Below are 24972 nucleotides of genomic sequence, written 5' to 3'. Positions count from 1 at the left end.
ATGTGAGAGAGAGTGTGTGTGTGTTATATCCATCAATAAAATGTGGCTTTAGTCTCAGAGTGTGTGTGTGTGTGGGGGGGGATTTAATGAGGACAACTTCAGTGAATTCTCATGCGATTCGGTTTAATACTTTTTGAGTTATGCGAGTAACACGCATACATACAAATAAATAAATAAATACACGGCGATCAAAACATAACCTTCCGCATTTTCAATGCAAAGGTAATAAAAGCAATCTCTTAAATGAACACCTCACACATTTCCTCGCCTGTTGGTGATACTACCTATGAACTTTGAATGTGAATCAACATCTGTTTAGCTACTCAGCCTCGAAAGGGAAAGACAGAAATCAACACTTTGATGCAGATATATCTCTCCGTGACTGACAGGTGGTCTCCATGGCAGCAGTGCTGTGACGCTGTACTTTGAACTGAAGGTTATTATCACGCTCACAATGGCGATCGTGATGATCCCAACCGAGCATAACGCTTGCAAAGATAACATCTTAGTTCTGTGTGTGTGTGCTAACATTTGCTCATTAGTGGTAAACACAAAGTACGGCTGATGGGAATGTCATCAGTTTTGCAGTTTTGGTCATAAACCAAAGCAAAGATTCAAATTTAATTTCCGATCTAATCTAAAAATAAAAGTTGATAGTCTGGTACAGGGGTCGGGAACTGATGGCTCGCGAGCCATATATGGCTCTTCCGGTGACGGCATATGGCTCCCAGACAATTTTGAGTTGTAAGGTCCCTTTTCTTAAAGACGTCTTTGTTCTTTTATGAAACTAAACGTCTGTTATTGATCGTATCTAACCAGCAGCATGTCACTTCTGTCTCTACGTGTCGCGTTAACACTTCTCGGCTCTCCGTCTCGCGCGCTGCAGAGCTCCGATGCCGGCGTGTGCGCACATCGGGGCGGAGCAAAGAAAAAGCCCCCCCCCCCGTAGCATCATGCAGCACCAGAAGTCGCATTCAAATTATACGTTAAAAATACTATATGGCTCTCAATGAAATATATTTAGACATATTTGGCTTTTATGGCTCTCCCAGTCAAAAAGGTTCCTGACCCCTGGTCTATTGTGTACTTTAGGAGCGACGGCATTTAGCGGTGAAGAGCTCGTAGGTATAAAAGGCTCATTTTAAGTCATTATACACGAATAAAAACATACTTATTAATATTATATTCCATTTCTGCCAATAGAGACGCCTCCTACACTGTTCCTTTAAGAGATGAGCTTGCAGTTCCTACTGAGGGGGATTAACGTGTTATTTGACCACACCATCTAGGATGTTTAAACGACACTAATCTTTCCCCCTTTCATCTCCAGTTTCTTGGTTTTCTCCACGCTCTCCAACACCCAAATAATTTGTTCACAGTTATTGATATTAGCGACAATGCGAGGACCAGGTGTCACTTATTTTTACACACTCACACAGACAAGGTCTTCTGCCGCATTTGAGCCATTGTATACTGCACGTGCATGCGCAGACGTATGCAGGAATGTGTGTGTGTGTGTGTGTCTGTGGGTCGGAGTGTGTGTCCAGCAGGCCGGACAGTACTGAGGGGGAGGATATCCCTTTAGTGCCTCAGGGAAACAATACTATAGCACAGGAATGTCTCATATGCAATGATATTCTGTTACACACCAACACACAAGAAAAGGAGTGTGTGTGTGGCTGTAGCAGTGCATGTGTGAGCGTGGTCTTTCAAGTGTGTGTTTTTGTATCAGAGGTGTGTATTCACGTGTGTGTTTGTGATTCTCCTTGAGGTGATCTGACATTCCAGGCATAACTAGCTGTCCTCAAGACTCGGACTCAAATACTTGTGATGAGGGACATTGTGCGCCCGGCAAGAAGCAAAGTGTGTGTGTGTGTGTCGGTGTGTTAGTGCGCATTTTTTTGTGTATAAAAAGTGAAAAAGCTCAAATTCTCCTTCTTTCAATGTCTGAAAACACCAGAACGTTTTGTTACTCTTGGACCAGGAGTTACTTTTCCACTCACATGTAAATACATATACATGTCTACGGAACAGTCACATGAATTTGGAAAGTAAGTAAGCAGCAGCTGTGTTATTTCTAAAAAAGGATGGGAAGTTCAGAAAATTCCGACAAAGCGTTTTCACCAGTCTTGCCTAATAAACGGATCTATTTTAGGGTTATAGATTTTAATATGAGAGTTAAGAGAGGGTTTATGTTTGAGTAACGTGTCACGGTGAGATAAAAAAAAAAAGTAATGTTGAGGATGATTAGGGTTCTGTTTAGGGTTTACATCAGTTTAGATAAAGATATCGCAATATGGCTTGGATTAGTTCTGAAAAATAAGATTAGATTGTTCAAATATAAACCAAAGGAGGGTGAGGGGTAGGGTTAGGTTTACTTCATAAGGAGGTTCATGTAAACTGGGACTCTGTAGGTAAACATTACAAAGGGCGGAAATCAAGGAATCCACTGGAAAGTCGTGACAAGTAAAATGACTCAATTATGAGTCTCTCTGAGTCAGCTTTTACTGTCTTATACGCTCTGTCTATATTATGTCTCCTTCTCTGCCGGTCGCCATTCCCATCTCATCTGGAAATGCTCACCCTCTGACTGGGATGCACAAAAATCACACACACACACAAACAAACATACACACTAATAACATACACATTCGGCTGCATGCCTGAGAGGCTGGGAGAGCGTACCAGATTATAAAAACCCTAATACTCCCCGACGAGAAGTAAACACACAACCTCAAAAAATGACCTCTTGTAAAAAAAAATATGAACATAGCGACACGTTTCTTTTAGCACACACTGTGGCCAGGACGCATGGAAAAACAAAAGATAAGAAAACGAAAGCCCCATGATGTACGTCCTCAAACACACTTGCTCTCACGCTGAGCTCCGGTGCAACCCGGTTCCCAGCTCCGTTTCCTGGCTAAATATGATCCTGTATGGTAACCGGAGCGCGCCGCTGGTTTAGCGTGGCGCTCTCGGGTCCCGACAGCCTGGATTGTGAACCCCGGTCAAACAGTGCTATCTGGTTCTTCTTCATGATGTCAGTCTCCGCTTAAGACAGTTTGGAGGTGTTGAACCGGAGTGGTCGTGGCACGTCTTTGGCAAACTAAACGTGGCTAGATTGACATGGATTTGGGGAACTGCCAGTTGCTATTCCCATACTTCCTATTCTCTTCCCATGCGGTATGCCAGTTCCTGTTGGTCGTCTGGAGCTAACCATTCATGGATTGTCAGCAGTACATGTGGGGTTCTCATAGAATAAACTCAAATGTATGAGAGGTTCCAGCAAAACAAAACTGCTGCACAAACGGTTAAATTAGGGTTCGTACTCACCTGCTGCTCAAGTCGATTTCAGTTAAATCTGTAAATCCACGGTGTGCTTTTTTAAAAACAAGCTTCCTTCAATTTGATATTTCTGTCAATAACTTCTCCCATCCGTATCTGCGACTTCTTTTAATAAGCTTTATCTGTTTTTCCTATTTAGCTCTGTTCACCTCAGCCCAGCCTTCGTCAGCCCCGTTCCAGATAGTGGGACTGCCAGACTTTTCCCTGGCCAAGCCTTTTCCTCCTCTTCTTCTCCTCCTTTTCCTCCCCTCCCGTCTCTTTCCTCTCCTCCACAAAGCCTCTCCTTTCTCAGTAACATTCCTGCCGACTGCTCAGTAAGCTGTGATGTCATGGGCTAAATGTGTGTGTGTGTGTATGTGTGTGTTTCTCCAGATGCCCACACTCACAAAGACCCCTTCTGTGCAGGCCGTCGTACACACACACACACACACACCAAAAACATCCACCCTGTGGCTCCCCGCTCCTCCTTTCCTGTGTAAGACCGAGTCCTCTCTCTCCCCGCTCCACACGTATGTCGCTCGCCCACTTTCCCTTCAACCTACAGCCCCTTTCGAACCCAGAGGAGACGGAGTCAGAGAGGCAGGCAGAGGGGCGATGATGAAGAGATGATGACTGAAGACCGAGGGAGGAGGTGATGAGGGGGGTCATGGTATTTTCCTCTGTCATCATCCGCCTGTTGACTCAGTCTGAGGGTCAGACTGATGGACAAGTTGTATTCACATTTTAATAAAAAGAACAGAAAACCTGCCGCCTCTTCAAGTTTTTAATAAGTTGTGCTTATGTATGCAACAGGCCGGTCTTAACGCAGCGTCAGAGGAAATCAAACTTATTGGAAGAAAGAACTATAGCCTAAAACTATCGTCACCGGAAACTTCAATGCTAACAACAAAACAACAAAAAATGTTGACGTCTCATGCTCCTAGTCTGTATTGGTGGTGGTGGTGTGTGTGTGTGTGTGTGTGCTGTGTACCTGGCGGGTCACAGGATCGGGCCAGTGGAAACTAGAGCGGACCCGGGTCACGATTTACTTTCTCTCCTCACAAGCGCTACATCGAGACGCCCTGGAAACACTTTCCTCCAGTTTACGAGAGCAATTAGCAATATTGTGTGAGCGGCTGCTCGGTGACGTGGGACGGCGCCGCCAGAGAGGTGCCGATGTCAGAATGCATTTCAGCGATTCGTGCTGTGAAGATTCATTTTGAAAAAAGCCAGATAGGGAAAGTGACAACGCAGTCCTGAAGGACATGACAGAATGATGTGTTTCCTATTCCTTGGGCATCTCTTTTGCTCTCGTTAGCTCGTCGCCTCCTCACCACTGAAGGATTGACCTTGTGAAACAAAACCAGGTGTGGCCCCAAACATCAGTCAATCAATGTCTCCTTTAAATACGAGGGTGGAATATCACATTTGTCCAAAATGGTGCGACGAAATAAAAGTTAAACAAATACATATTTTGGAAGGTATTTCTTGTTAGTTTGAGGTCTTTTAACTTAACTTTAGCTGTGATGCCCCTGACATGAATAATTGAAATCGGGGTCACGTTTGAAACAACAGTGGTCCAGAGGTCACAGAGGTTATCCTACTCAGTATAATGAAGGCCAGCAAAAAACCAGCGTGTGCCCATGAACAGCGGTGCGTCCTGTCAGTCTGACAAACGGTAGCTGTCCCTGAGAACGAACTGTCTGGTTCGCGTCAAGAAAAGTTCAATTAAATGTGAGCTTTGCTTCTCAAGCAAATTTCTAAAGCCCCGGCCCTTTTCAGGGTCCCGGGCTAGAAATAACTCTGAGTCGCAGGATGAAGAGAAATCGGTCACAGGAAATAAGGACAGTAACCCAATTATTGCATTCATGCATCGGGGAGTTCAATTCCTGCATGGGTTGTAACCCACAGAGAGACTCGTGATGGTCATCACGCCAGCGCTGGTGATTCAACTTAGGAGGCATTGTTTTTGAAAATGAAAATACAAGAGGAAAAAGAACAATGTATTCATGTGTGTGTGTGTGTCCACATGCGATCACATGCATCTAGGTCAACACTAGTCAATAAAGTGTAGTGCCCAGAGCAGTCTTATATCGCGGTCAACGGAAGTTGGGACCATGATTGATCAGAAACTAAATTAACTAGAACGGGCACTCGGTAGAGCGCATATACCTTCGCATATCACAAGATTGGGCATTGCATTGTGAACATTTTGGCATTAGTTGCCAATTGGATAAAAATTGACCGTGCTATGGTAAAAAGATGTTGACCTTTTCATGACCTTGACCTTTGACCCGATTGATCTCAAAATCTAATCAAATGGTCCCCGGATAATAATCAATCATCCCACCAAATTTCATGCGATTCAAGAAGATTTGGACCTTTTCATGACCTTGACCTTTGACCCGATCGATCCCAAAATCTAATCAAATGGTCCCCGGATAATAATCAATCATCCCACCAAATTTCATGCGATTCAAGAAGATGTTGACCTTTGACCCGATCGACCCCAAAATCGAATCAAATGGTCCCCGGATAATAACCAATCATCCCACCAAATTTCATGCGATTCGGCTTAAAACTTTTTTTGTTATGCGAGGAACACGCATACAAATAAATAAATAAATAAATAAATACACGGGGATCAAAACATAACCTTCCGCATTTTCAATGCGAAGGTAATGACACAATTCACCACCGCACCGCACTGTACAGTACAAACACATAAGATGTCCACGTTCAGCCATAAACTAGGTTTTCTCTTTCAATAATTAGGTCATGTCCTGCACGGCTCGACACGGTTAATTTAGCATACAAATAGAAATAATTATAATGTCCGCGCATAGAGAAGAGAAGATCTGAGGCCTGCCTCCATGAGTTTTGTCAGTATTCCCTTTAAAGCCTAAAGAGGAAAAGTATTCCATAAAGTCTACAAACGGCCATTTACTCATATAGCCAAATACCCCCCTCGTCGACTTGGGATGAGCATTCTTAAGGTTTTTTAAACTTGGTGTTGCTGTATAATTGGTGGTGAACACAATTGTCCAATGTGATAAAACATAAATATTAAATGGAGTGTTCTGAGTCTTAAAATGCAGCATGCTGCAACATTCTGCCTAAACTATTTAGAAATAGATTTTTGTAAATATTGAATGAACATTTCCAGAACAGGAAGAAAGGGTTCATTATAATGTCTGAGATGAGGGGCAGAGTGTCAATAATCTACGCTCCAGCCTCACAGATACAACGTCTGCCAATGTAACCAGAAACAATGTGGAAGGGCGTTTCCACCACGTGTTCTCTAGAAATTGAACCCTTCTCTCATAAGAGCATAGTCGCGCTGTATTTACAGAAGGGTGGTGGACACTTTAAAACAAATGACGCTGCAAAGTAAAGGAAGCGACTGATTGGATTAAAGCATATCACGGCTCGCAGGTTATCCAAACAGGAAACCAGGAAGCTGCGCTAACTTGTATCTATGGAACTGGCCCTCAGCGCAGGAAATACACCAAACACTTGAGACCACCTGCACACGAACACACACACACACACACACACACACACACACACACACACACACACACACACACACACACACACACACACACACACACACACACACACACATTATAACAGACTAAAAGTTCACTGGGGTCAACATTTGGCAAGACGAATAGTCTGAAAGACAACACCCAGATCAGCCGAGTCAATCCAAAAGAGGCATACATGTTTGGAAATTGGCTTGTTTGCTTTTTAGTTTAACAATGTTACACATTTTAAACTGAAATATAGAAGAACCGGCCTTATCCAAAGGTTTGCAAACCCACACAAGGTCTTCTGGGTGAATGGGTGACTGCCAAGCAGCGCAGCCTCAATAAAGCGACGTCCGTCCTCGTTGAGGAAGGGCCAGTGACGACGTATTGCAGCACCGCAAACAAATAACAATTAATGTTCACCTACCCAATGCCAGAGAGCTCCAAACAACACCCAGACTGGAATCATGCTCAGGAGCCTTTTCGAGTGTCACAGAGGAATGCGCTGCTTGTCTGGACTCATGGCAGCTATTTGAGTCCCTTTTCCAAGCCTCTCATGACACCACTCACAGACCCCCCCAAGACCCCTTCACCAAACAACAACAAAGGGCCCCGACAGGCGCTTCAGTGAGACTCTCGAGGCTGAATACTAATGCCATACGCTCCACAGACACACACACACACACACACACTTACATGCTCACCGACGGAGGGCTCTTCTTAACAAGAGAGCTCTGTCGTCAAAGAGTGTGACCACTCTCCGAGTCCAGGACGCGGAGCCAGATCAACAGTCCCGGCACAAGTGCAGGACAGAACACAGTGGAGCACGAACACTGAACAGCCGTCCACGATTAGTTATGTTCTGGAGCGAGTCCAAGCACCAACTGCACTGGTTTCTTTAACTGGAGCTCAGATCTGTGTGTGTGTGCAACAACAATATTTCATACTGTGACAGCAGAACAAACTGTACTCTGGCTGCCCGACGAAATGGTGCACTGTGTGAGTATTATGGGACAATTAATGCACAGTGAGTCACGGAGGCGAAATGAAGCTCCATTAAAGACCCTTATTGACAGCCCGACCTAGAGGTCATCGTCAGGGTTATTTATGGCTCAAAATGGGTCTTTGGGGGACGACTATGCAGTACGTATAATATTAAGTAAGTTCATCTTTGTTCAGTCATGACAATGTGTTATTTCTTATTTGACAGAAATATGTGTTCTCTTGGTTTTTCTGAGCATTTTGTCCGGACGAGCCGTCTGACGTGGCGAAACATTGAGGAGGATTGACTGAGGAGGGTTAAAGACATTATATCTAAGTGTCGGTTCCGCTTGTTCATCATTATTATTGACTATGAATTATTTTACCACGGGTAATTTACTGACAGCTGCAGAGCACTGATATGTATTAACTTTATAATTTGATTAGTATCCAGTCAACTAAATGGACCAGACATATTAAATGAGGAGTAACAGAGGCCTGCAGAACTGTGACTCTGCATAAACATAGAATAACCTGTATAACCCAGTTGGTTGTATGACAACTTGCCCGTACGTGGGTATATTAGACAACACTAGGGGTACATTTCTATCAGGTAGTTTTGAGAATCAAATCGCATTAAACTTTAAATGTTATTTTGTGGGGGAAAAAATGTTTGCTCTTTCATTCCGAAGGACTCACACTAAAAACTTTCCTTGGTAATTCTTTTGTTTAATGAACTTTCTGTTTAAATCCACTGCAGCTGAACTGGAAATATCTCTCTCCGTCGTGTCGACTGTGATCGTCGATGTTTGATAGGAATACAAAGAAATGAAACGACCAAAGAACAAAACTGTTCCCTTCCTTTTCTTTTCCTCGGCCTCCCTTTCTTATGCAACGCTTCTCTCCTGCTGTTAATCCAGCAGGACGCATGCTGCAAACCAACATTCCTTTTTGTTTCATTTCTTATCACACACACAAACACGCGCACGGACACAGTAGAGAGACCATTTCAACGACCACCACCCTTTCAAAGCACCCGATAGTGACCGATGGGTTCCAGCAGAAACAGCACTTCACTGCATGGTTCATCTATTGATCACCGTCATACACCTGAAAGAGACTCCTACAAGAAGTCTGTCTCTAAACTGTAATCTCAGAACTGAAAGTTAAAAGACGAGCCTCGGGGGGACAATCAGAACCCGAGATAACAGGATGAGCGTGCAGGAAATAAGCTGAGGACAGACATGAAGGAACAAATCTTCTCTGGAGGAGGAGGGGATGCACATGGTCGGCTGAGTTTGAGGGGCTCCGAGGATGCGGCTGTGTGTGTGTGTGTGTGTGTGTGTGTGTGTGTGAAAAAGAAAAAGCTACCGAGCATATAATTGTAATCCTTTCCCAGCATGAAGCAGCCCATCTTAGTATTTTGTCTGAACTAAATTCGGATCCGTAGTCAGGTGAAGACTCATCATGTGTTTTCCCTGGATTTCATTAAGAGTGTAAAGAGGCCATTAGTGTCACGCTAAATTAGAGAAACAGTAAATCATAAATGCAAAGCGGCTTTGCACTTTCACACATCTGTTGCTGGATTCCCTTTCCAAGGACAGATATATCACAAACGCGTGCGGCCTTTGCCTAATGTGGCGGCGGTCAATCGTCATCATCGACTCCATCAGCCAATCGCGATGACATCATGTTCCCAATTAGCTAAAATCATGAGATCAAAATTAGCGGGGCTTTAGATGCACTGTTTGAGAGAGGAGAGGGATTAGATTAGTCACTACTCCCGCTCATGTCAGCTGGCTATGTTTAAAAAGCTCGACACACCTGCCTCCCAAAACACACCCGCGCAGGCCAGCCACAGTAATTAGCTGACTTGTTATCCCTGCGTGTCGCTGACTGGATAACGGCATTTGTCGAGCGCAGCACATTCATACGCCGACGCACGTTATAATAACAGACCTGCAATTAAATGAAAGTACATTGATCTTGTAACATTAGTATTTGCGCTTTCTCAAAACGGGACGGCACGTGGCTCCGAGTTTAGAAGCGGCATGGCCACAGATGAGCCAGCCCGGAGCGGCCCGTGAAAGACGACAAGGCATATGAGCACCGTCGTCCTAAAAGACTGACGCTCCTCCCATTGTAAGCAGCGTTCACGAGCTCAACGCTCTGCCTCAGGGCTCGATGGTGGTATTCGGAGAACACCACCATCTATTCCGCGAATTGTGTCTCGATGGCGAGCGCTTTCAGTTTCACTTCCGACCGAGCAGGAGTCAGTTTGAGTCGTGTTTAGATTTAGAATTATAAAGATCTCCGTAATTAAATACCGCTAATATAAGGGTTCTCCTCGGGGAAACAGGAAGGAAAGCCCGCCTCCTGCTTGATTCGATTGGCTGCATTGGCCGAGTGTGACGTTGATGAGCGGCGCGCCTCCGCGCCTCGCGCTTAAAGTTGAGAATATTGTAACTTTTAACCGCGCCTGAAAAACGCAAAAAACCTGCGCAGCGTGGCATTTAAAAGGGACCATAGGGAATCAATGGTTTTGCGGGCTACGTGTTTTAGAGAGGCGCGTCTGGTGTGATCGAGCCCTCAGTGTGTTCATCAACGCTCTATATCCAGAAACCAACTCATTAGCACTGCAGTACTTAGACCAGGGGTGCTCACACTTTTTCAGCATGCGAGCTACTTATTATGTGACCAAGTCAAGGCGATCGACCGACGGGTGCTAGTGAGAGTCGCGCGCGAGCCGAGAAGGATTGTTGACGGGGGGTGCTAGTGACTTTTTTTTTGCTCCGTCCCAATGCGCGCAAACCGGTGTCGGAGCTCTGCAGCGCACGAGACGGCGGGCAGAGGACTGTTAACGCGACACGTAGAGACAGAAATGACATGCTGCTGCTGTAATGTGGCGCTATAGAGAAAGTGACAGGGGGGCGGGCCAAATTTTTTTTATGTCATGCGATCTACCATACAACGCCGCGATCGACTGGCAGGTCGCCGCGATCGACCGGTCGATCGCGATCGACGTATTGAGCACCCCTGACTTAGACGGTCGGCGGATGGAGGCTTCACACAGGAAGACAACAGCCCGCATGGCAGGGTTGCCAGGTCTGTGTGACAAAACCAGCCCAATGGCCAATCAAAACCAGCCCAATATCAGAACTCAAAATATGCCCGTGCCAAACCATATACACTGCTTTTAAAGTCCATGTCCATGTGTACGTGCTGATCTGGAGTCACTTTTGTAGGATTTGAGTATAAATAAATTTTTTCATTTAAAATATGGATTTTTATTTAAAGATATTCATGTAATTTGCATGCAAAATAGGTCTACCCGAACCAGCGGACAGAAAATTCAACCCGCGGCAACACTTCAAAAGTAGCCCAATTCCGCGGGAAAACCGCGGACCTGGCAACACTGCCGCATGGCGACAGTAAACATGTCTGAGCTTGACAAACACAACATTTATATACAGGACTGTCTCAGAAAATTAGAATATTGTGATGAAGTTCTTTATTTTCTGTAATGCAATTCAAAAAACAAAAATGTCATGCATTCTGGATTCATTACAAATCAACTGAAATATTGCAAGCCTTTTATTCTTTTAATATTGCTGATTATGGCTTACAGCTTAAGAAAACTCAAATATCCTATCTCTAAATATTAGAATATCATGAAAAAGTATACTAGTAGGGTATTAAACAAATCACTTGAATTGTCTAATTAACTCGAAACACCTGCAAGGGTTTCCTGAGCCTTGACAAACACTCAGCTGTTATAAATCTTTTTTTTTACTTGGTCTGAGGAAATATTAAAATTTTATGAGATAGGATTTTAGAGTTTTCTTAAGCTGTAAGCCATAATCAGCAATATAAAAATAAATAAAAGGCTTGCAATATTTCAGTTGATTTGTAATGAATCCAGAATGCATGACATTTTTGTTTTTTTAATTGCGTTACAGAAAATAAAGAACTTTATCAAAATATTCTAATTTTCTGAGACAGTCCTGTACAGTAGATCACACTTGGTTCCCGTCTGTGCGGCTGCCTGTGGTTTCAAAGACATATCGTGGACTGATGATGGAGGAATACAGCAAGCGTTCTGAGTAAAACTAGAGATATTTAAACGTGTTCTTAGAAAGAAAACACGTGGCCAGAGAGTTAGGATGACATGACCTGAAGTAAGACCTGCCCGATGAGCTTTGAATTCAATGTATTCCCGTCTCTGCTTGTTCCCACAGAATGGTTCTGCTGATTCACCCCCAGTAAATTCCTGAAGTGCATATCATGAGAAATGGTTGCAAAATCAAATTACAAACACAAAGTTTGTCTTGCCACCAGCATATTCCTGGAACCATTTTGTGATGAAGTGTTGCAATTTATTGTTTGGGTTTCTCTCCTTGACTCCAGCTACCATATCTTCTTCTGATTTATTAAGGATTTATTGTATTGGATAAGCTTCCAGCAAAAAATTCTTTCATTTCTTTTCGCAAGCCGAGAGAGCAATCGTCTCGATGCCCCTCTCACTGCAGCAATAACTGGTTTTATGGTTGAAAAACATGAGCGCTGCACCCTCGAAGTCCGCATACCAAATGTTGACTTTTCTTGAGGCACAGGGAAACAAGAAAGTGCATCATAGTGTCGTGGTTAATTTTCCATAGAGCAGATAGTTGAGCCTCAGCCGTGAACTCAAAGCCCTCAGAGAACTAACGTGACCTCACTTCCTAGAAGTGACCCCCCGACTTTGAGGGTCCACGGCGTGGCTCGGCTCTCACATGGTTAACGATGAAATACGAAATGATGCCACACCAAAAGCCCAAGTAGCATTCTGACATTCCGGTCTGAAGCTGGAATGTGATACAGAAACGTCTGCAGCTTTTTGTGCAACCAGAACACATTAGAGGTCAAGCTCCCTCTGACTTCCCGGAACTACAGATACAGTATCTGCTTTAGTATTTCATCAAACCGTTCCTTGTTTATGGAGGAGAAAAAATGAAAGCAATGCAGCTCTCTCATCGTACAAGCCAATTATTTTAAAAGTTAGTGAATGTCCTGTTCAAAGGCCATTTTCTTTCTTCTTCTCGCATGGCGTTTTACTTTGTCGCACGCGTCTTTGTTGTAGACACAGTACTCGTGCTCGCAGGTGGTTTGTGCTTTGCTCTGTGTTGAATGAATGACTTATGTTGCGTGTCACCACAATAGTCGGTGGATGTTGCAGACAATAGTGGGTGGTGGGGGCTGTGTAACGGTGGCCATCACATGCCGAGGTTGTTTTGTTACATTTCCTGCATCCCTTCAGTTCTCTTCCTCTCTGGAACACAAATACCAAAACACTGGACGCAGGACTTTGATAGAGCGAGGAATGTGACCTTGTTAGGCGCTGAATTGAGGATCTCTTTTTTCTTTCGTTGCCATCTTCAAAGTGACATGACTCTCGAAATAATAATAATAATAATAACAAGTTCTCTTGTGGAAGACACAACACAACCAAATAGTTTAGCTGAGTGAATCAGAGCTTTGTAGTTGAATGAATGAGGAAGTTATCTTCCTGTGCCAGAGCCAGAATGCATTCCACACCAGCATGGGTGGTATCAATGCTGCAATACGTTAACCGCTCTTCAATAGCTTCCGGATGACATTTCTGTCCCTCAACATCAGCACTAATACACACAACATCGGACTGAATAATGAAGTGAAACAAGATCTTCAGTTTTATTATCAGACGATCTCTCATTGGATACCCAATCACAGCACCCGAACCAAAGACTGAGGTGGAATTAATAATTGTGCTTTTCCTTTTCCTAGGACATGGAGATCCATTTCATCTTGAACAATCCAAACTTTTAACAGTATCAGATTATGAGCATGGAACTTATGAACAGAGCCTCTTCGTCTCTTCAAATGCGTCCGTCAGTGGGACTTCTTTCTTCTCCATTATCAAAGAAATGACCAGAAATAAACCTGAAGCACTAGCTTACATAGAAATACATAGAAAAATAAACGTGTAATTCACAGCCCTAAGAACTTTTTGTAATCATGAGGAGGCTTTGTTGAAAATGCTGCATTTTCAAGGCTCGGAGTCGTAGCTGGCCTGAGGGGCACTCACATGACTTCCTTTGACAAATACAGAAGCCACAAGTTTTCGTTCCTATTCGTGCTACCTGCGGAGCCACAGTGTAGTACTACTCAGACCACAATCGCGTATCTGTGACATTAGTGTGCATCTGAACGGCGCTGATTGAAACTGCAATGTTGTGCCACTTCATCCAATAACACAAGGCGAGTATCACTCTCTTCCTGGAAGACGGCCAGCAGAGGGCCATCAACAGATCGGCCATTGGACGGCCATCGGACAGTTAACGGCAACAACGCTTGGAGCTGTGCTAGGCTGAACAGACTTCCTACGAGCAACCCCCTCACTCGCCTTACATCCCACGCCCTACCTACCCCCGACACACACACACACACACACCAGCACTGCCCTTTATTTCTCCTTGTACTCATTGTTTCTAGTCATCACGTCGGCCTCTCTCATCTCGTCTCTCCCCATTCCCTTTTCCACCTCCTGCGTACTCTTAGCTTTCCGAGCTTTAGCATCATCAACCACACAACTTTTCTGAAACCTGTGATTATGTGCGTGTGTGTGTGTGAATTCTGGGAAAAGGGAGAAGTCTGGAGGAAGAAGACATCGTTGATAAGTGTGTTGTTCCTGTTAATGTTCTCACAGTCCATGGTGCTGAGAGGGGTGGGGACGGAAAACGTACTTCCACCAGACACACACACACACACACACACACACACACACACACACACACACACACACACACACACACACACACACACACACACACACACACACACACACACACACACACACACACACACACACACACACACCGTAAGCTCCAGTGGCGGTCTTAGTGGAACATTCAGCTTGTGGCAGGTACTTCCTGTCATTGACTATCTAATCAAATGGTGAGCTGGCTGTGAGTTTTCTGTCCCCCGGGCCAAACATTCTGTGTGAATTGACAGTTTTCTGCTTCGCTTCGTTATTTCCAGAATCAGCGGATAATTCCAAAACGGTGACCCAACAAAACCGTAAACGGGACATGGACGAGAAGCTATTCCAAATAGAGCGTGGACCATAGAGAGCGACTTTGTTTAAACCCTACATTTTGAATGTCAATGTCAAATCGGATCAGAATCTCGTCGGTGGCTTCACTGTGGAGCTTCTGTGCCTTGTTTCACTTCGATAAAAATAAATACAAAATGTACACCAAAAAAGACACATTGTCCTCCCTTTGATGAGACATGTTGATTAATCAGATGGACGTCGTATGGTCACGGTTGTTGTAAACTGCATACCTGCAAACTCATGATGAGTCAAAAAGGTGACTTTTTTTGTCGCCACACCACATCCACGTTATTTGATGACACCTCAAAGCTTTTATAACGACGGTCTTCTGATTGTTCTGACCGCAAATCAAAATAATAAAACAAACATTTTAAGAAAAAAGGTCCTCTGAATAATTCAGTGATCGGGCCTTAATAATAGTAATAACAACTTTACATTGTCATTATATATAATATGGTTAAAGTCATTCATGAACCAACTTCCTTTTTTTGGACTTGTGTGCTCTGCTGAGCTTTTAACCTGTTCCGTGAGTCTGTTCCATGAGTCTGTTCCATGAGTCTGTTCCATGATTCTGTTCCATGATTCTGTTCCATGAGTCTGTTCCGTGAGTCTGTTCCATGATTCAGTTCCATGAGTCTGTTCCATGATTCTGTTCCATGAGTCTGTTCCATGATTCTGTTCCACGAGCCTGTTCCATGAGTCTGTTCCATGATTCTGTTCCACGAGCCTGTTCCATGAGCCTGTTCCATGAGCCTGTTCCATGAGCCTGTTCCATGAGTCTGTTCCATGATTCTGTTCCATGAGCCTGTTCCATGATTCTGTTCCATGAGTCTGTTCCATGAGTCTGTTCCATGATTCTGTTCCATGATTCTGTTCCATGAGCCTGTTCCATGATTCTGTTCCATGAGTCTGTTCCATGATTCTGTTCCACGAGCCTGTTCCATGAGTCTGTTCCATGATTCTGTTCCACGAGCCTGTTCCATGAGTCTGTTCCATGAGTCTGTTCCATGATTCTGTTCCATGAGCCTGTTCCATGAGTCTGTTCCATGATTCTGTTCCATGAGTCTGTTCCATGATTCTGTTCCATGAGCCTGTTCCATGATTCTGTTCCACGAACCTGTTCCATGAGTCTGTTCCATGAGCCTGTTCCATGAGTCTGTTCCGTGATTCTGTTCCATGAGCCTGTTCCATGAGTCTGTTCCATGAGTCTGTTCCATGAGTCTGTTCCATGATTCTGTTCCATGAGTCTGTTCCATGATTCTGTTCCACGAGCCTGTTCCATGAGCCTGTTCCATGAGTCTGTTCCATGATTCTGTTCCATGAGCCTGTTCCATGATTCTGTTCCATGAGTCTGTTCCATGATTCTGTTCCATGAGTCTGTTCCATGATTCTGTTCCATGAGCCTGTTCCATGATTATGTTCCACGATTCTGTTCCATGAGTCTGTTCCATGAGTCTGTTCCATGAGTCTCTTCCATGATTCTGTTCCATGAGTCTCTTCCATGATTCTGTTCCATGATTCTGTTCCATGAGTCTGTTCCATGATTCTGTTCCATGAGTCTGTTCCACGAGCCTGTTCCATGATTCTGTTCCATGAGTCTGTTCCATGATTCTGTTCCATGATTCTGTTCCATGAGTCTGTTCCATGATTCTGTTCCATGATTCTGTTCCATGAGCCTGTTCCATGATTCTGTTCCATGATTCTGTTCCATGAGTCTGTTCCATGAGTCTGTTCCATGAGCCTGTTCCATGATTATGTTCCACGATTCTGTTCCATGATTCTGTTCCATGAGTCTGTTCCATGAGCCTGTTCCATGATTCTGTTCCACGAACCTGTTCCATGAGTCTGTTCCATGAGCCTGTTCCATGAGTCTGTTCCGTGATTCTGTTCCATGAGCCTGTTCCATGAGTCTGTTCCATGAGTCTGTTCCATGAGTCTGTTCCATGATTCTGTTCCATGAGTCTGTTCCATGATTCTGTTCCACGAGCCTGTTCCATGAGCCTGTTCCATGAGTCTGTTCCATGATTCTGTTCCATGAGCCTGTTCCATGATTCTGTTCCATGAGTCTGTTCCATGATTCTGTTCCATGAGTCTGTTCCATGATTCTGTTCCATGAGCCTGTTCCATGATTATGTTCCACGATTCTGTTCCATGAGTCTGTTCCATGAGTCTGTTCCATGAGTCTCTTCCATGATTCTGTTCCATGAGTCTCTTCCATGATTCTGTTCCATGATTCTGTTCCATGAGTCTGTTCCATGATTCTGTTCCATGAGTCTGTTCCACGAGCCTGTTCCATGATTCTGTTCCATGAGTCTGTTCCATGATTCTGTTCCATGATTCTGTTCCATGAGTCTGTTCCATGAGCCTGTTCCATGATTATGTTCCATGATTCTGTTCCATGAGTCTGTGACCGTGTTTACATGCATTCGAATAACTGGCTTAGTCGGACTGAAATCGAATTATCCGTTTCATGTAAACACCTTTGTTCGACTATGTGCGGTCCGACTACGATCCGATTAACACCCCTGGATAACTCGATCCGATCCGGTTGATAATTCGACTATCGCGGAATGTAACGATGAATTGGATTAGGAACTGGACTTTGCGTCTTTGCGCATGCTTGAGATCCCGCCGCCCTCCTCCCCCCTCCCTCCCATGTCGTGACCCGGAAGTCGAAGAGACGATAAGTTGTCACTGCCGGGAGCCTGGCCGGCAGAAAACAAACAAACAACCAGTACCGCTGCTAACCATGTTGGTGCCCTAAGCATAACTCCTTCATGATGCCCCCCTGAGATAGGAAAGTGACCCACGGCGATCATTGTCGGGGGGGGGGGGGGGGGGGGTCCTAGTGAGAGTGTGCTCATCTGTGTGCGCGGATGTGTCGGCGCGCATCACGGCAGAGCGATGCGACACCGAGAAGTGTTAACGGTGGTGGGGGGGGGGGGGGTGCTGAGCGATTAAATATGTCTCTTGTTCTGCTGTTTTGTGATATACATGCCTAAAAGGCGCCTAATATTTCTAGACTGAAATAATATCGGCATTATAATTATTAGAACTATGAGGATTTTTTTAGTTGCCTATTTTGTGGTGCCCCCTCAGGACTTGGTGCCCTACACGCAGCGCGTAGTGCGCGTTATGGGAGCGGCGCTGCAATCAACGCTATGGAGAACACAAGAGCCACCACACATTTCTGGACCGAAGAGCAGACATAATTTATGCTTAATGTATTGAAGGAGTTGAACATACTAAAGTTCATGGTTCTTTATCGAAATGTTGATGTTGTTGTTGTTGGTGGTGAAGAGGTAAAGCGGAAATGGCTGTATCACCACGAGTTGTAATGAAAACAGCGCCACCTATCGTATCGGATATGACATGCTTTTGGCCAATGATTCGAATTACTCACTGCCATGTATATTGGGATAATAGCAGATGACCCAAAAGATAGCATAGTCCGACTAAAGCAAGATTCGAATTATACCATTGTAGCAGGACCGACGCCGCCACCCGTGGGTTTCCCCCTCCCAGCACCAAGGACCAGCCAGGCACAGAGAGGTTTCGCTCAATGACATCTTTATTTCTCAAAACACACACCGAGCAGACCGCCAAACATGCGCCTCTGCTCACTTCTTCTCCTCCACTCTCCACTGAGAGCTTTTATGAGTGCGCTTGGCCTTGCTGACTGATACAAATCACCAGCCAGCAAATCGAAGACAGCTGCCACTCCCCCCACCCCCAGATTTGGGCGGCTCCATCGGCCTAACCTACTCCCCTCCCCTGAGAGCTTGGGCGGAGGAGGGGCGAGTCGACCGGGGCGGGGGAGCTGGGGCCGCTGGGGCCGCCGGGATCTGGGAGGCCTGGGGTAGTAGCTGGTCGCCGCCCGCCGGGGATCTGGGGTCGGCCTTCCACCGACGGGGCCCAGGGAACAGGGGTCCTGGGGCTCTGGAGTCGGCAGCTCCGGTCCGGGTACTGGGGCTCGGTCGGCAGCTCCGGCGGGGCCTGGGGTTCTGGAGTCGGCAGCTCCGGCCGGTCCTGGGGCTCTGGGTGAGTCGGTAGCGACTGGTCCGGGGCTCTGGGGCTCAGCTCCAACGCTCCTGGGTAGGGGCGATCACTGTCGGGGTCCAGGAGCAAGCTGTAGCTCCTCTTCTGGATCTGTCGGCAGCGCATCCCCAGGCAGGTTCCAGGGGGCCCCACGTTGGGCTCCACTGTAGCAGGACCGACGCCGCCACCCGTGGGTTCCCCCCCCCCCAGCACCAAGGACCAGCCAGGCACAGAGAGGTTTCGCTCAATGACATCTTTATTTCTCAAAACACACACCGAGCAGACCGCCAAACATGCGCCTCTGCTCACTTCTTCTCCTCCACTCTCCACTGAGAGCTTTTATGAGCGCGGCCTCGGCTGCTGACTGATTGCAAATCACCAGAAGCCGAGGCCAAATTAGAGCCAGCTGCCACAACCATCATGTAAACGCACTGTGTTCCATGATTCTGTTCCATGAGCCTGTTCCATGAGCCTGTTCCATGAGTCTGTTCCATGATTCTGTTCCATGAGCCTGTTCCATGATTCTGTTCCATGAGCCTATTCCATGATTTTGTTCCATGAGCCTGTTCCATGATTCTGTTCCATGATTCTGTTCCATGAGCCTGTTCCATGAGTCTGTTCCATGAGCCTGTTCCATGAGTCTGTTCCATGAGCCTGTTCCATGAGCCTATTCCATGATTTTGTTCCATGAGCCTGTTCCATGAGTCTGTTCCATGAGTCTGTTCCATGAGCCTGTTCCATGAGTCTGTTTCATGATTCTGTTCCATGAGCCTGTTCCATGAGCCTGTTCCATGATTCTGTTCCATGATTCTGTTCCATGAGCCTGTTCCATGATTCTGTTCCATGAGCCTATTCCATGATTTTGTTCCATGAGCCTGTTCAATGAGCCTGTTCCATGATTCTGTTCCATGATTCTGTTCCATGAGTCTGTTCCATGATTCTGTTCCATGAGCCTGTTCAATGAGCCTGTTCCATGATTCTGTTCCATGATTCTGTTCCATGAGCCTGTTCCATGATTCTGTTCCATGATTCTGTTCCATGAGCCTGTTCCATGATTCTGTTCAATGAGCCTGTTCCATGATTCTGTTCCATGATTCTGTTCCATGAGCCTGTTCCATGATTCTGTTCCATGATTCTGTTCCATGAGCCTGTTCCATGATTCTGTTCCATGAGCCTATTCCATGATTTTGTTCCATGAGCCTGTTCAATGAGCCTGTTCCATGATTCTGTTCCATGAGTCTGTTCCATGATTCTGTTCCATGAGCCTGTTCCATGAGCCTGTTCCATGAGCCTGTTCCATGATTCTGTTCCATGAGCCTGTTCCATGAGCCTGTTCCATGATTCTGTTCCATGAGTCTGTTCCATGATTCTGTTCCATGAGCCTGTTCCATGAGCCTGTTCCATGAGCCTGTTCCATGATTCTGTTCCATGAGCCTGTTCCATGAGCCTGTTCCATGATTCTGTTCCATGAGCCTGTTCCATGATTCTGTTCCATGAGCCTGTTCCATGAGCCTGTTCCATGATTCTGTTCCATGAGTCTGTTCCATGATTCTGTTCCATGAGCCTGTTCAATGAGCCTGTTCCATGATTGTCTTCCATGAGTTCGTTCCTTCCTCTACCTGCTTGTCACAATCCTAAAATTAAAACTTCTATACGATACCTGCCATAAATATCATGATACCCGATACCAGAATTCAATACAATACCATAAATACGATATACCATAAATACGATACTGGTATATTTAACTACAGTAGTAATAAAATAAAAAGAAAAATGTTGAAGCCGAAGACGGTCTCAAAAGCTCCGCAACTTAACGGCACTCGCTGTGAGAGCTGCGCAGCGCATTGCTTGCTGACAGCATTTAACGGAGCGGAGCAGCGCGTGCGCTATGATGGCGCGCTCTCCGAATGAAGTATCTGTGCTAAAAATATGCAAAATCACATCGTTTTTTAACGTACGGGTACTTTGATAGTATCGATACACCATGCAGCATTACAGCAGTAGATGTAGCGGGCTGACATTCAAACTAACCCAACCCCCCAAACACTGGAGACATCTTAATGCTGATTGGCCAAGACTCGACACGTCCCATCAAATATGTTTTATTGCGAAGATCAACACATCGCATTTGCTCCGTGTCTCACTCCAATCTCATAAACGCCGGCCGGCAAGTCGACCCCCCCCCCCACCCCCTCAAACAAAAACTCTTCGGATCTACACTATTCACGTGGATGACCTACTTTGATTTAAAAACGGCGAATTTCACCGAAAGGTGACAAGTTTGCAGGTATGAAACTGTGTGAGAAATAAATGAAAGCTGTCAAGTCCGAGCTTAGATACGACTTGAACTCTTCTCTCTTTATGGAGCAACCATAGGAAAATTCAAAGAGCCGCTTTGATTTCTGGGGCCTGCACTCGCCCAACCCCCCCTTGACATTGTGCGGTCAGCTGCACTCCCAGCAAAGTAAAAATCAATCAGCATGAGTTGAATTGGTGGGAAATCAGGGTGAATGAGAGTTGGTTCGACTAGGTCTGCACCATGACTGTGCATTGTAAAGGTAAGTGGTCACCGTGGATTTGATTGCCTGCATTGTGCAAACAAATAACACCCAGCAATGTCCATCCCTCGTTGAACACAAACGCTGTCAGGAGTCTGCGATCAAAAAATTCAGCAACATCTTCAGGCAAAGAGAAAGATTCAAAACTCAAAACCAGCAAATCTAAAGCAAACAAATAAAGTCTGGCCTCAGATGCTTCTCTTTCTCTCTCTCTCTCTCTCTCTCTCTCTCTCTCTGTGGTTTGACCGACTGCTACTCTGGGACACAGCAGCACATTTGTGCCTTTTCACTCTTTTGAAAATGTTACCGTGTGTCTGTAATAAGTGCTTATATGGGCCCTGAGATTGTGAGCAATCTGCCACTTGACCGTGTGCTGAGGTTTTATCAAGGTTTCTCCACAAGAGTGAGAGCATGAACATTGTGCTGCCAAGTGGATGGGAAACTAAACCAGACCTTATGAATTGCGAGTGGACTGCAAAACAATCCAGTGAAAACAGCACGATAATGGTTTATTTATTTATTTTATATATACTTTATTAATCCCCAAGGGGAAATTAGTTCTCTGCATTTAACCCATCCTTAGTTATTAACCCTTGTGTTGCCTTAGGGTCATTTTGACCCGAATCAATATTACACCCTCCCCCCGCTTTAGGATTAATTTGACCCCATTCAATGTTTAATGTCGGTGTTCTTTCGGTAGTCAACAAACAAACATAAAGTGCCTCACACTTAAACTTGGAAAACAATATTAATTCTAATAATTTTCTGGAGGTTTTAATTGCTGGCGTCAAATTGAACCCAAAGGGTAAAATATGTTAGTAAATATAAAGGTAACAGGAGGGTGAAACATTGAATCGGGTCAAAATTACCCAAAGGCGGGGGGAGGGTGTAATATTGAATCGGGTCAAAATGACCCAAAGGCAACACAAGGGTTAAGGAGCAGTGGGCTGCAGTGATGCGCCCGGGAAGCAACTGGGGGTTCAGTGCCTTGCTCAAGGACACTTCGACTTGCAACTAATGGGGAGAGCCGGGAACGAACCGACAACCTTGGGGTTGCAGGACGGCCCCCTTACCCCACTGAGCTACAGCCGCCCCAAATGGTGTGCCATGAGGCGGTGCAACGCAGCACCACCAGCAACACCGTCACTCTGCTGCCAAGTCACTCAGTGTGTGGAGGATGGTGAAAACCAGGTTAAGGTCATTTCAATATAGGTTAAAGTGATGCAGTGGAGGAGGAGGAGGAGGAGGAGGAGAAATAGAGATCACTGCAGCAAGCAGCCTGATCCACTAACCTCCTTTGGATCTCTCTCTCTCCCTTTCCCTCTATCCCTTTCCCTCTCTCTCTCTCTCTCTCAGTATCCTGTGTCCTCACCACTTTAAAACCAATCAGTGTAATTACAGCATCTGGCTCTGTTGTTAACCAGCAAACGTACAAAAAACATACACACAGCGAACTTAAAAACACCGTCAGCATGCAAAAGGAAGAAGAAAAAGAAGCCATGGCGATGAAGAAACCCAAATGGACCCCAATAACTGACGCACACACCCTCCACATGTAGACTAACGCTACACTTTCACCGACAAATCCCTCCTTTTGAGTTTTTCTTTCCTCCTTTAATTTTAAGTTGGGAAAAAAAAATACGTTTCTACTGCGTTATGAGTAGGCTACTTTAGTTTTCAGTCAATCTCCCTGTGTGGAGAAAGATGTGCCGCGACCACGGCGCTGCTCTCCCGGGACTCCCTGCCGCCGGTAAACGGCTCGTGGCCGGGATGAGGTCTGACCGGCGGAGGCGTGACCTACCTGCTACTTCCTCTCCCAGTTGTCCGGTTCTTCTTCACCACGGGTGGTAAGGAGCGTAGCCGCAGCGGCTGCACCACCGGCCGGCGGGACGTTATGGGGGACAACCGTACCGGAAGAAGTAGAGGAGCCGGTGTCCGCGTGCTCTCAGCGGCGGTGTTAATGGTTACGGAAGGCTCTGGGATGACATTGAGCTCCCCCCGTTTTTACGCGCCAGCTTTTCCAGCCCGCCGTATACCCTCCTCCCTCCCTCCCTCCCTCTCCTCTCTCCCCTTCTATGCACTTGTCCTCTCTCTCTTTCTCTTTTTTTTTTTTTAGGCACGCGCGCTGAATAATGCAGCGCGCGCGAGGTCCCGGGAGTGTTTTCTGTCCCGTTTCAGAGACAATCAGAGAGCGAGCCGCCAGCTCGAGCTCCGGCAAAGCACAATGCGGCCAACCCGGACGGATCAGGTTCCCGCCGTAGGCTACTGCCTTTCATTCATTTATTCAGCTGCAAAACAATCTGACTGCGGCCCAGCCGGTCTCCCCCCCCACCCATGCTCATGTACCCCACCTCCAGCCCGAGGCTCCCTCCCCTCAGTCGAATGTGCGCAGGTTGGCATATTTAGACAAACAAAACCCACCTGGGAAACCTCCAGAACAGTAAGCTAGCTTACATTGTACGCAGACGTGACCTTTAACGACTCTACGGGATAACAGTCGGTTAATGCCGCTTCGTGCAGCCCCACTACATGTAAAGAGACACTGGAGTTCAAACTTAAAGTCAAGTTCCATGTTAATTGCATCCTGGGAAAAATAGGATCCAGTATTTTATTATTTTGGGGTATGACTCATTAAAGTTTCAATTAATGCCCCAGCTTTATGGAAGTGTGAAACGAAATTGCTGAAGTACATCTTTGAGGAAAGTAGTGTAGGCCTACCATGTTTGTTCGGCTGATAATTATGATTGTACTTAAATAATAATAATACCCATGAGGCCATTCTGCAGTCTTACTTTTAAATACATAATGCTATAAGGATACCTACATACTACATAACACTTGGACTGGTAATGGAATTATTTTTGTGCTGACCTCTCTTTTTTTCACCACTGACAAAAGGAGAATGACCCCCAAACATAAACATGGATTAACAATGATGAAAATGAATGAATCAATATTACAGCATAGCTACTGTGTGCCAAAACACCCTTAAATCAAAATATACAAGTAATAGAACCCACAATCCATTATATGGTCACTATAAAGTTACTACACGCTATGATTGAATATAACTCCCTGTCGGAATATTATATCTTATATATCTTGTTTAATTAAATTAAATTATATGAATACCCAAAAGTACAGTATAGGGTCTTATTAAATTCACTGATTGCCATGAATACAATAAGGTCAGGCAGTTTCCCCTGACGCTCTGGGTCATAACAGTAGTTCTAAAATATATTACATAGACGCAGTAGAAAGGAAACTGTGAGATGTAAGCATGATGTAATTCAGCACAACCCGTCTCTGGGAAAGTGCACACAGTACCTGAACTCACAAACCCAATGATTATCTCACTTGAAGCAAACACAATGGCCATATCTTCAGCTCCAAAACAACAATA

The 24972-nt window shown here is 45.4% G+C and overlaps 1 protein-coding gene across 3 annotated transcripts in view; it reads right to left on the bottom strand.

Moving 5' to 3' along the window:
* LOC130204943 (A-kinase anchor protein 2) overlaps nucleotides 1-24972 on the bottom strand; it is an 83495-nt gene that overhangs the window by 11423 nt on the left and 47100 nt on the right. The window lies entirely within an intron of this gene.

Source organism: Pseudoliparis swirei, chromosome 15 (genome assembly GCF_029220125.1).
Source record: "Pseudoliparis swirei isolate HS2019 ecotype Mariana Trench chromosome 15, NWPU_hadal_v1, whole genome shotgun sequence".
NCBI classification, from domain to species: Eukaryota; Metazoa; Chordata; class Actinopteri; order Perciformes; family Liparidae; genus Pseudoliparis; species Pseudoliparis swirei.
Note: the sequence above shows the minus strand (reverse complement) of the source record. Positions and strands in the feature narration are given on the sequence as shown.